At 38.4% G+C, this 11382-nt stretch overlaps 1 non-coding gene across 1 annotated transcript; it reads left to right on the top strand.

Annotated features, from left to right (window-relative positions):
* Nucleotides 1-220: 220 nt before the first annotated feature.
* On the top strand, nucleotides 221-292 carry TRNAE-CUC (transfer RNA glutamic acid (anticodon CUC)). The gene has a single exon. It is a non-coding gene; the product is annotated as a tRNA-Glu (tRNA).
* Nucleotides 293-11382: the final 11090 nt, after the last annotated feature.

Raw genomic sequence — 11382 nt, forward strand, 5'->3', positions numbered from 1 at the left:
CTTGCACTCAGGCAAGTGCACCGTAAATGTTGTTCGTTTCCGTCATCAATATACACAAAAAATGGTTTTTACCTAAAAACTACACTTTAAATTGTGAACTACCACATTGAACGAGGGAATCATTGTTTGCTTTGAGCAACTGATGAGTTTATTTTTGGACATCGCGAGCTTTGGTCGCGGTCCCCGTTTCGAGTCTGTGGACGAATAATCAAAGTGTCAGTCCGGCATGGTCTAGTGGTTAGGATACTCGGCTCTCACCCGAGAGGCCCGGGTTCAATTCCCGGTGCCGGAAATTTTTTAAAAGATATTTCAGATTTAAAATACTGTTATCGTAGGGAAACTGAATCTTTTGTTTTACACCCATAACGTTTAAGCCTCTAAGTTTAATCATTCATTCTAATTTTTAAATTATGTTTCACATTCTCAATAATATCCTCAATATCCTATTAATAATATCATGCAAGTATTTCAAGAAAAGCTGCAACATTAACACAAAAACACTTCGCAACAATAAATATGATTGGCTTTAAACTCACCGGGTGTAAGTGCCAACAAGTCTTGGATCGGGAAAGATTAATAATGCATCACTTTGTTGAGCTAAACTTCAATTTTTGCCGTGAAAACATAATTTTTGCCCGAGGAAAGGACATTTGAATGCAAATTTAATCCTTAGTTAAGCATTTTGAGTGGCGTTAAGAAGCAGTTAGCTGCCGAGGAAAAATTCGAGAGCAAATTGGCACCGAAGCCGCAATTTTGATCTCATTACGCAGGAGGAGCGCCACTCGTAAAACGTCATTAGCAGCAAAATCCTAGCGGTGAATTCTTGGAGGGGATGATTATTATATTGTGTAATGAATGGGCAGACGAGAACTAGAGGAGTGAGAGAAAATAAAATAAAAGTGCCGCCGCCGCGAGGCCACCGCCTTGGTCCAGCAGTCAGAAAAGGCAGCAACCTGCAGAGAACCCGTTTAGGCTCATTTGTTAAATGACAACTTAAAGGCACGTCCGCGGCGATTTGAGTTTGTTTGCTCACATTGTTCGCACAAATACGCACACATCGAGACTTTAAATGTACCTGATTGTACTTTAAACACCTTGAGAAATAGTTAATTTTGGAGAGCAAAAAGAATTAAAAGTTTTACTTAATAAAAATCAGCATTCAAAATATTTGATACACACATTTTTTAATAACGTCGTCAGTTTAGTATTGTTTTTACTGTTGGGGAGTAATTTGTAGCTAAAAACTGTATAATCAAGGTTTACATCGCAGATGTTCGTTTGTTTAAAAATAAAGTCAATACTATTTGAACGTTGAACTCAATACCTAATGCTCTAACTTCATAAAAAATAAACTTTCCCTAAGAAGTAGATAATACATTTTTCAACAGATCAGCAATATCTTCCCAAGTGGGGAAATAAATTTAAAAAAATTAGGCATATATTCTTCAATCATTCAAGGAAGAAGCTAAAAAGTGTAGGTGTTCACAGACGGCGCCGCCACGCCAGCTGGGGCTGAGTTCAAAGGAAGAAAAGAGAATCGTGACTGGGCGTTCATCTTTCCCACGTTTCAGCGGTACAGGCGCGTTCAATTACGTCACGTTATTTGGAGCAATAAAAACATTTAAAGGCAGTAAATTGCATACTTGTAAGTACAAGCGAAGCAACACTCAGCGGCATAATACTGAATGGAAACCAACAAAAATTGCTTTCACAAAACATGTGCTCTTAAATACACTGTTCTTTGAAACCAGAATTAGACTTTATCCATAAATATGCTTTCAACTCATAGGAAGATAGATTATTTTAAACATCAATCGAGGAATTATTTATTTCAACTTAAATATAATGATTTTATCCCGCTTATTTGCTAATTTTGTATGAGATTGAATTTTCTGTACTTGTTTCTCATTGGGGTAAAACGTAAGAAAATTTTCTTGCATCATTTAAACAAATTTACAACTCTTGTTGTCTCTGTAATTGAAATGCTCGGGTTTAGTTAAAAGTTGTTCAATGAATCGTAATGATCTGATTGACTCAATTCCCTGAGGCGTGGATGGCAAAATTTTATCCTATTCCACAGCACTTGAATTAAATCCCTATATGCAGAGGTGTTTTTCAATGAAGGGAAAATATCGGGCAATTATTCCGTCGCTCTTTCATCATCCGTGCCTAACAGCACCTGAAATGTTGGCGGTATCAAATTCGCGAGAGCGCCTCACCAGCAATAGGTATCCATTACACGTCAGGCAGCAAGTATTCACTCAACACGAGTAATGCGGAGAGGACGAAGGAATCTATTAACTCTATGATCATGTCAGTTGTTAGGAACGCCAAAATCAATGGCGATATTTATATTTTAAATTTTGATTCAAATCTTTTTATGAGTTTATTAAATTCATTAAATTAAAAAATATGTGAGATTTCAGTAAGAATTACTACGCATAAACTTTGACAAGTTGAAAAGAGATTATGAGGCGTCTGAGTTCCAAGCTGGAAAGTTTTTTTCTATCTAATTTCCTATGTATTTCTGCCACCCACAGCAGCAAAAGCGCGCGCGTGTGAAAATTCACTCTGCTTGTCTGAACTCTCGCGCTTGGTCCATTATAATTACGGCCAGCGGGAGTCGAATAGAAGCTGCGATTTAGTTGCAGAGATAATTTCGCGGCCATAAGATATAATTAGAGAATTAAGTGTAATCAGGGCGTTTTCCTTTGATCTGATAGCAGCGAGCCGCGCCGTCAAAATAATAATATGACAACTTTTTATTCAGGCCGATCGATCGACACAAATTGCGTACGATTTAAGCAAATTTGGACAAGCAACAGCTCACCGCGCGACTTGTTAGCAACTCCTTAAGGAGAGAATTTTCATGCTCTACGGCGATATGCTAAAATTTCTCTTGATTTAAATTCATCCGATCACGCTTCCAATCTATCTTTCATCGGTTGTAAAACACTGCTGTCAGGTATTTGGGGATTATGTTTCTTACACACAGCGACTCTCACGTCTTCTTGACTTACGTGCGTTCATCTGAGTGCGTCAATCGGCTGACGAGCAACAACCTGATTTACATCGCGTTTGCATAAGTAAACGGACTCGTATACGCAGCAACTTTGAGGTATCTCTCGCTACTTTTTTGCTGATATTTTCGCCTTCAGATCATTAAGCGGAGGTAAATCGCAAATTAAAATTTGCAATACAAATTTCTACGCGTGAAAGGCTGTCAGTATAAAGAACAGTTAATACTTGCAATGCCTCTTGATACTGCTCTATCCACATAAATTATATTATAACCGTGTAAGTTCTAAAAATAAAAAAAACAGTAGTTTTTTTTAATTTCGCTTACTAAATCAAATACAAAAAAAAATGCTTTGTTATATTTTTTTGTTAAGTTCTGGATGTGGATGTATGGGGCACAGTTGCCCTGCTGATCCGTAATAAACAAAATTTGAATCTAAATCGTGGACGCTGGTTGCAATTGAAATGTGTCAAAACACGCTAGGCGGTGGCTTCTGATCTCTGTGATTAATCACGAGCGCATACTGTTGAATAAATCAAAACTTATTCTCACCTAGCGTAGCAATAAAACAGCCATTGTCATTCGCCATGAACCCATTCATTTGCCGGAGGTGAATGAGACTCGAATTGCTTATCAATAAGCAATTTCCAATGGAAATGTCAACCGGCGCTAATTGGCTCGCAAGCTAATATTGTCTTCGGCAATCGAGCACCGATCGGAAAGCCTCAAAGGCTGCCGCTAACAAACTGGATTTACAAAGGAGCTTTACTTGTCAAACGCTGCGTGATTTAATCAGTATTTCTCAGATGCGCTTTTAACAAATGATATTTTATCCACTCTCAAATATGTCCATCATATAATTCCTTAACAATCAGGGTTTCTTTCGTAAATTAAAATGCTAAATTGTTATATAATTGAGGTGTGCAAATATCGACCGCTAAGTTTGATTTCACACGTGCCGTCTAAATCAAGGTCACAAAATTATGCTATAATAATACAAAACTCGCACAAGCGTAGGCCACACGTCGCCCTCATCATAAGTTAGCGTTTGCTGTGCTGCTACTGAACACCAAAACACCTTTGCTCTATAAAATGAACGGACTGGAAGAAACCGGCACAGGTAGCCTTAACATTTTTAAAGAAACACATTAGCGAAATTGTCCTCACGATCCCTATAATTTGAAGGAACCTAGCCAGGTTTAAAATATTAACAAATTATGTTTGCTAAATAATGTAATGATTTAATGCCCTCAATATTTTCGTTGGCCTCGAGCGTTCAAAAGAAATGCTTCAGTGCTACAACTACTACTATATTAGTCATATATTGTTGGTGTTAAATTAATAATCCATCTTCAATTCGTTTTGTTTAATATTTTGGAAGGATGAAAATTGTATAAAATTATAGGACTATAATATTGTGCTCAAGCTAGCAAACAATTATCTGTTTTTAAATTGGAGAGATTGTGACCAGTCCGGGTCTGAGCAGGGCCGACTGCACGCCTTCAGAATCGCGGTAAGGAGTGAGCCCACAGGTGCACCTGCCTGGCCGGCTGGCTCTTTAATTATCCAAGTCTCCCTCGTACTTGTTGGCCGCCGTGATGAATGACAAAAGACCACTCTAATTGCCATTAATCGTGTGATCATTGCCCCTATAATATTGGTTTTTGGCAATGCTGCTGGCTGCTTTTCTCATTCCCACTCGCCTTATTACGCGCGCCTTGTGTATGTGGCGGAATTTATGGCGTGTGGGTTCACCTGCGAACGAGAAAGCAGATGTTGGTCGTTAAAGCTGGTTTTTCTACTAAATTTAGATTTCAACCTGCTTGTCAAATGGAATTTTATTGCCTCTGTTGGAAAAGCAAGCGCGTATTTTATTTAAAGGGTGCTCGTGCGGTGAGCTTAATTTCGAAGATTTTACTCCTGCGCGAGCTTAAATTATTGGCACCGATATTGCGGTAATTTGGAGAGAGCCGAAGCAACAGCCCAAATCAAGCGTGTTTTGGTCAGAGAGCCCAATGAATCTGCCAAAAGCGACTGATATTTGTAGCAGAAACCATTTAATTATTCGGTATTTGTTGTTAGTTTGCCTGTTGGTGTTAAAGTTCAGTGAAACTCGCAATCAGACGGTCACTCGTGATTGATTTTCATTTAATTGCAGCTGAATTTAAGGTTGATTGATTGCAAGCCTCTTTGCGAAATTTACTGCCACTAATCTCACGCCATTTTAATTATAGCTCGATGGGTTTAAAAGCGAAATTCAATGGGCAAAATATGGCGTTTTTTGCTCTGGCCCCAGCTGCAGCCTGATGGATGATGATAAAGGCTGCCCCTGGTCGACGTTTCGCATATTTTAAGAAGTAATTACACGCAAAAGTGGCCACAACAGAAGTAGCCTCTCAAATGCAAGAATCTGGCTGCGCGATCAAACAGGCCATCGGCGAATTAAGCGCGTATTTGCTTTTTAATTTGGCTTATCTTTATGCCTGATCGACGCGCTCTGCTCTTTGAATTCAATTAGAACCGAACAAGTTGTTCCAGTGCCGACTCTCAATTTGGTTTGCTCGTTTTAACCTACCGAAAGCTACGTTTACGAAAATCCACCCATCTATTTGATTTTTTTTTGCAATAAGCGCTTGTTTTCGACTTTCTCTGGAGGCAATGATGTTAAAATATTTGAGCTAAAGGGCGGCTCTACAGAAGCAGTCTCCATCATCGAGTAGGCTTTTCATCACCAGGAGCAGTTTTGCTGTTCTCATACATTCTATACCTCCTCGAAGCGGCCGTAGTAGGTGTGGAACCTGCAATTAATGTTTTTCAATTAAACCACTCGACTCGAGCCGATCCGTCGATAATTGATTTTCGACTCCAATTTTAGGTGATTATTAATGAACTGTAAATAATTGGCTATTCGCTTAAAGCATCGTGAAAACACAAAAACTTGATACAAAGTTGTTGCCTTGGCAATTGTCCCCCGCGGGCTTCAATTTATGTTAAACCCTGGAATAATTAACAATGTGCGTACTTGTACTTACCGCAGCAGTCACGAATTTGCACATGAGATTAAATTTGTAAGCTAATGGATTGTTTGATCTAAAAATTCCAAATGAAATATATCAATGACTAATTTAGCCGCTTCAGTATTTACTTTAAAACCTGTATAATACTCCTATATAAAAGACTGGAATCTCCAGCTAATGAAACAATTAATTGATGCTCGCCTGCGAGCAATTTCACGAGAGAGCTGTGCATCGCGTTGGCCAAATGAGGAGGCGAACTTCTTATTTTATCACGTAGCGAGAGCGCGCTTTTATTTTCGTGCGTCTTATTCAGATCAATATGCGGGTAGAAAAAAAGCATGCGTACCATCTGGAGGAGCGGGCAGACAGCGAATCGCAGTCAGAATAATCATCAGGCTAATGTACTTACTTGCGGATTCTTTTGATTATTATTATTGCCGTGCCGCTGAGTGTTTCATTGTTCAACAACCACTGTGTGTTTTTTCTCGCCGCCGAAGACGCACTCTGCATATTAGAGCACGCGCGCGCTCTGCAGCATGTATGCTCGCCGCCAGCACGTGTGTGTTATCATTAATGCAATCGTTGTGCTCCTCGCCGAGCTTCACTCTTGAAAATATTTCTTTTCTTTCGAATTTTAATCCAGAGATGCGCACGCGGTGCAGGCTTCAAACATTTTATTTCTCAAACAGTGACACATTTTTTCTATTGGCGAATTTGATAGATTTTCCTGTAATTTGAACTCGATTGGAAACTTCTCGTATTTGGTTGAAACGGGGGCGCCAAGGCCCCACCTACCACCCACGCAAATTAAAAAGTTTGCGAACTGCACCCAAGAGATGGAAAATTGATCATACCGGCGAGCATAATTGATGAATAGCGCACGGCAGGGATCATTACTCTCCGAGAATAATTCGCACGCGGTGGATTCGCATCTGCGTGTGAGTGACAATGATTTATAATTCAGCGAAATGGCAATAAAACAGCTCAAGATAGGAATCTCGCCCACCCCGCACACCTTATCGCTGATGAAATTATTTCACCACACCCTTCTTCTATAGTCCGTTTATAATCAGTCTCGGCCGTGATTAAAATGAGAGCGGTGGTCAAAGACATCAGCATATAATTTATATTCGGCAAGCTTTCGACTCGCCTTCTTTTTCCGAAGAGTGCTTGTGTAGTGTGCCGCTATGTGCGTGCCATCATTTATTATTGCAAAATCGCTTGCTTTGACTTCTCGCCTTCGAGCAAAGTCCGTCACACAAATTATGTCATTCTTAATTAACTCTCCTGCACGGGATTAGTTGATGCTTATCTGATAATTGATAGCAGATATTATCTGCAGGAAGCATAAAATCGAGAGTGCAAATATTTGGCCCTGAAAGCTGGCTATTAGCATTTATGGAGACGACTGCAAGGGGAATTCTTGTTGTCGTGCACTGATACGGCTCATTGTATGCATTTGATCTTAAATGTAAAACTGAGAAAAGTGATAACATTTAAACAAGTTTTTTTAAAGAATAAATGTATTCATATATTCTATTGTAAATCTGCAGAGATGGCTATGAAATTAAACAATTTTTTATTCACGAATCGTAACTTAATTTGACTCTTGAATAGATCTTGTTGATTTATGTTGAATAAAATATTTGATTCACACTTAATTACCATCCAAATACAAAAAGCTATAACTCAGAATCACGACCCTTTATATTTTACGAGCGCTGCGAAATTTCTCCTCGCTCAAACTGTAAAATTTTGCACCGTCGTAAATTCCGGTTGCTCCTTGCCAGCGCCTAGATTATGCAGATTTTTCAATAAAACTCCGCGTTATTAGTAGCTGTAGCGCTTCAGTCCGATAATTTATAGACGGATTTCAGACGACATTTCCCCAATTTGATCTAGAATAATTATATGTTCCGCGTTTGGTTTTATCCATTAGCGGTGGTAGGACCATTTTCAAGCGGGGGAAATCACCGGTGCGTGCTATTTGTATTAATTTGCAGCCGCGAGATAAATATTAAAGCGGTCTATCCAATTCTACACTTAATTCCTGCCGACTGTGCGTCTTCTTTGCTGCCTTCAGTGGTCACGCACGGATGTGCAAACAGCGCACGGCGGCAATTTAATTGGACGTCTCAGTCTAAATTATTTCCACCTGGAACGCCGTGAAAACGTAAAATTTTATCTTTATGCGGCACCACGACCGCCGCAAATGTATTACATCTAAATTCAATTGCTCTTGTCTCGACGTGGGCAGTAAATTGTAAATTTACTTCAAAGAGCTTTAAGCGTTTCCAACGCATGGTGCAATTTTAAAGTGAATAAAATTTTAACCACTCGTTCTGTCACGTGCGCTCGTTTCATCAAGAGTTTCAGTCGAAAATAAATACTTCAGATCAGGAATTAGTTTAATTGATTGAAACTCACGCAGAATTTTTTTCGTGTATTTAATTTTTTATTTATTTTCAGCCAAAGCGCCTTTCTTACAGGGTAAACTCCGGAACGATGTGGAAAAATTGCATACCGCATTAAAATTCCCCATGTGCATCCCTGTGCGAGCAGTTCATTCGGTGCTATGTTTAATTGTTTGTGTGAATTAATTAATTTATTTTATAGCATATAACAACGTCAACTCAAGATTTTGTTTCGCGTATCTATGTAATTTTTTGCTTAAATTCATGCCATTTTTAGTATTGAATAATTTATACTTTAATGACTTCAATGTTCTAACCATGAACCATAAACAACAAAACTAAATATTCGGAGACATTAGTGAAATTTCGTATCCTTAAGTTAATGTTAATATGGGTTAAAAAAGATGTTACATTATTTCCTGACGATATTGTGTTTATCATGGAGTGCGAAAATAATGTAATGCAAACAAATGCAACGGTTCAAGAATTCCTTACAACCAATTGCTAGTATAAGAGACTTTTTTCCTTTTTTTGCGACTGCATGTCAAGCCAAAAGTGGATAAGTGAAAAATTGAGAGCAGAGCGGTGGCAGTGTTATTTAAATTGACTCTTGAGAAAGCTTTCTTTGTAAGTTTTCCTCTTGCCTCGCTGCACATGCAAATCCAGGCCTTGTTTCTGTAGACAACCAGAAAGCTCCTGTTCATGCATTTAAATTAGAGGTCTGTTCGGTTTTGCCGTTGACACGCGTTTTTTATTCAATTTGTTACACGAATTGTGAACGATTGTCAATTATAAACATGTCAAATTGTGTGGCGGGCGACGGCCGATTTGTACTGAGACTGACGGCCGCACTTTCTCAACTGATCACGGCAAATTGGTTGGTTTCCACAGGTTTGTGTATACCGATGAAACAAAAGATATACACTTTTATTTGCAAGAAATTTTGTTCATTATGAGTTTTACCTCCTTTATCTCTGGCTAATTTGTAAAAATATGCATAGATTCTTTTATAAATCCAATTTTGGGTAACCAATTAAAAATACTGTGCGGCATTTTGAGTAATTACGAGTACGTTCAATTAAATGTAAATTTAAATCCCTAGTGACTGTTTAAACTGAATCAGATTTAGCAAAAAATGTTGTCAGACTGTAAGTTAAAAAGTGTATTTCAAATCAACATGTTAAATGTTTAAGAACTAATCGTTGCAGAGGTGGCTGGTGCGAAGGATAATTTTTACGCAATTCATCAACATAATCGTGTGTTAAGCGAATTCACCATGGTGTGTTTGGAATGGCTTACTTATATGGAATTGCACTAAAAGCATACTGAGAGCAGACTTAAGTCTGATTGATGTGGATATGCAAATTTCGCTCGTAGCAGCCGTACTTGAAACAAATGCGAAGAACAAGAGAAAACAGCTCTTGTCTGCACTTATATTGCGCTGGAGTTGGTTTAGTGTAAATGCATGAGAAGCGAAATGTCGATTCAAAGATTTACACAATTACTGCTGGAAAAAAGACATTTCCTCCATCAGAAGCCGAGCCGAAACGCCAATAAAGCAATTAAAATGTTATATGTGCGCTTGAAATAATTAGTTTTGTAAATGCTCAAGAGTAGTAGGAGTAAATAATTGTGACCAATAAACAAATTAGACGAAAGAGCAGTTTTTTATTTTGCTCTTAACTAAACATACCAACATTTTATTTGTTTATTGGACTTATTCTGATTACATGGTCGTGTGGTTCTATGTATAGCATTAGAAAATGGATTTAGAGAGGAAATTAAATGAGAGCAATTTCATCTTGCTCTATATTCATTGTCAGAAAAACACTCCACATGAATTTCAAACAATGATATAAATGCCCATGTTTTGGGGTCATCCATGGATATCAATAAATTGTAAAAAAGCTTCTGTTAACCCTCCTAAATTGAATGAATCATTTTTCATAATTCGAAAATAAATATTTTCCTAGAACTGTTCTATTCGCATTTCTGCGAGAAAAACACGCTGGAAGTCGTTGAATGTTGAGGTTGCTGCACGGCTTTGGATTGCTAATGGGAATAAATGAAATTTCAAGCGGGCACATTACCGCAGAAATTTACAGCGACCACTTTGGTAAAATACACGCCGATCGCGGCCGGCATGAATCACCTCTCTCTCTCGTTCTGCACAGATTTTCCAGGCAAGAAACACTCTTGGCCGCCGCCGCGCCAGTCAGCAGCCGCTCGAAAGAACATTTCCAAGACATCTCGAGATGGCCACTAACGCACATCGTCATAAATTTCAAGTCTCTCGAATAAACGTGGCGAAGCTTGCGTGTGGTTCGGAATAAATTCTATGACAGGAGCAATTATAATTGAAGCAGCGGCGGCTCGTGTGGTGGAATGGACGCGGCGGGCAGAGAGTGACATCAATAAATCAGCCGTGTTATGGCGACCACCTTCAATGAGAATGAGAAAATCATTTTTTATTATTTCAGCAGCTCTTTCAAGCTGTCGCTCTGCTGAAAATCTGATTCTTCCTTAGCCTTCATGTTGCTAGCAATAAAGGTTTCACATTTGTTTTAAATTTCATTTTGAAATCTTTCTCTCAGCATATGCTATGTTAAATATAGAAACATTGAACAACTCTGATTAAATTAACTTATCAATTTTTGGCAGCTAAACTGTGAACAACTGGCTGTAACAATTAGATGGCCACTACTCTGCTCCGCAAAAAATATAACATCCTTCATACCAAACATTTGATAAATCTAATCAGTTAGTTACATTTTTAATTGAATATTAAAATGTGGCTCGGAGTTGCACTGAAAATTTAATCGGTTCCAGAGGCCGAACGATCAAAAGTAAAAGAAAACTAACAAAATACGTATTTTTTAACTTCACCTGACTAAACGAACTCTCTTCAATTAGTATCGTTAATTTCTATTCG

The sequence above is a fragment of the Cloeon dipterum genome, chromosome 3 (assembly GCF_949628265.1).
Source record: "Cloeon dipterum chromosome 3, ieCloDipt1.1, whole genome shotgun sequence".
Classification (NCBI taxonomy): domain Eukaryota; kingdom Metazoa; phylum Arthropoda; class Insecta; order Ephemeroptera; family Baetidae; genus Cloeon; species Cloeon dipterum.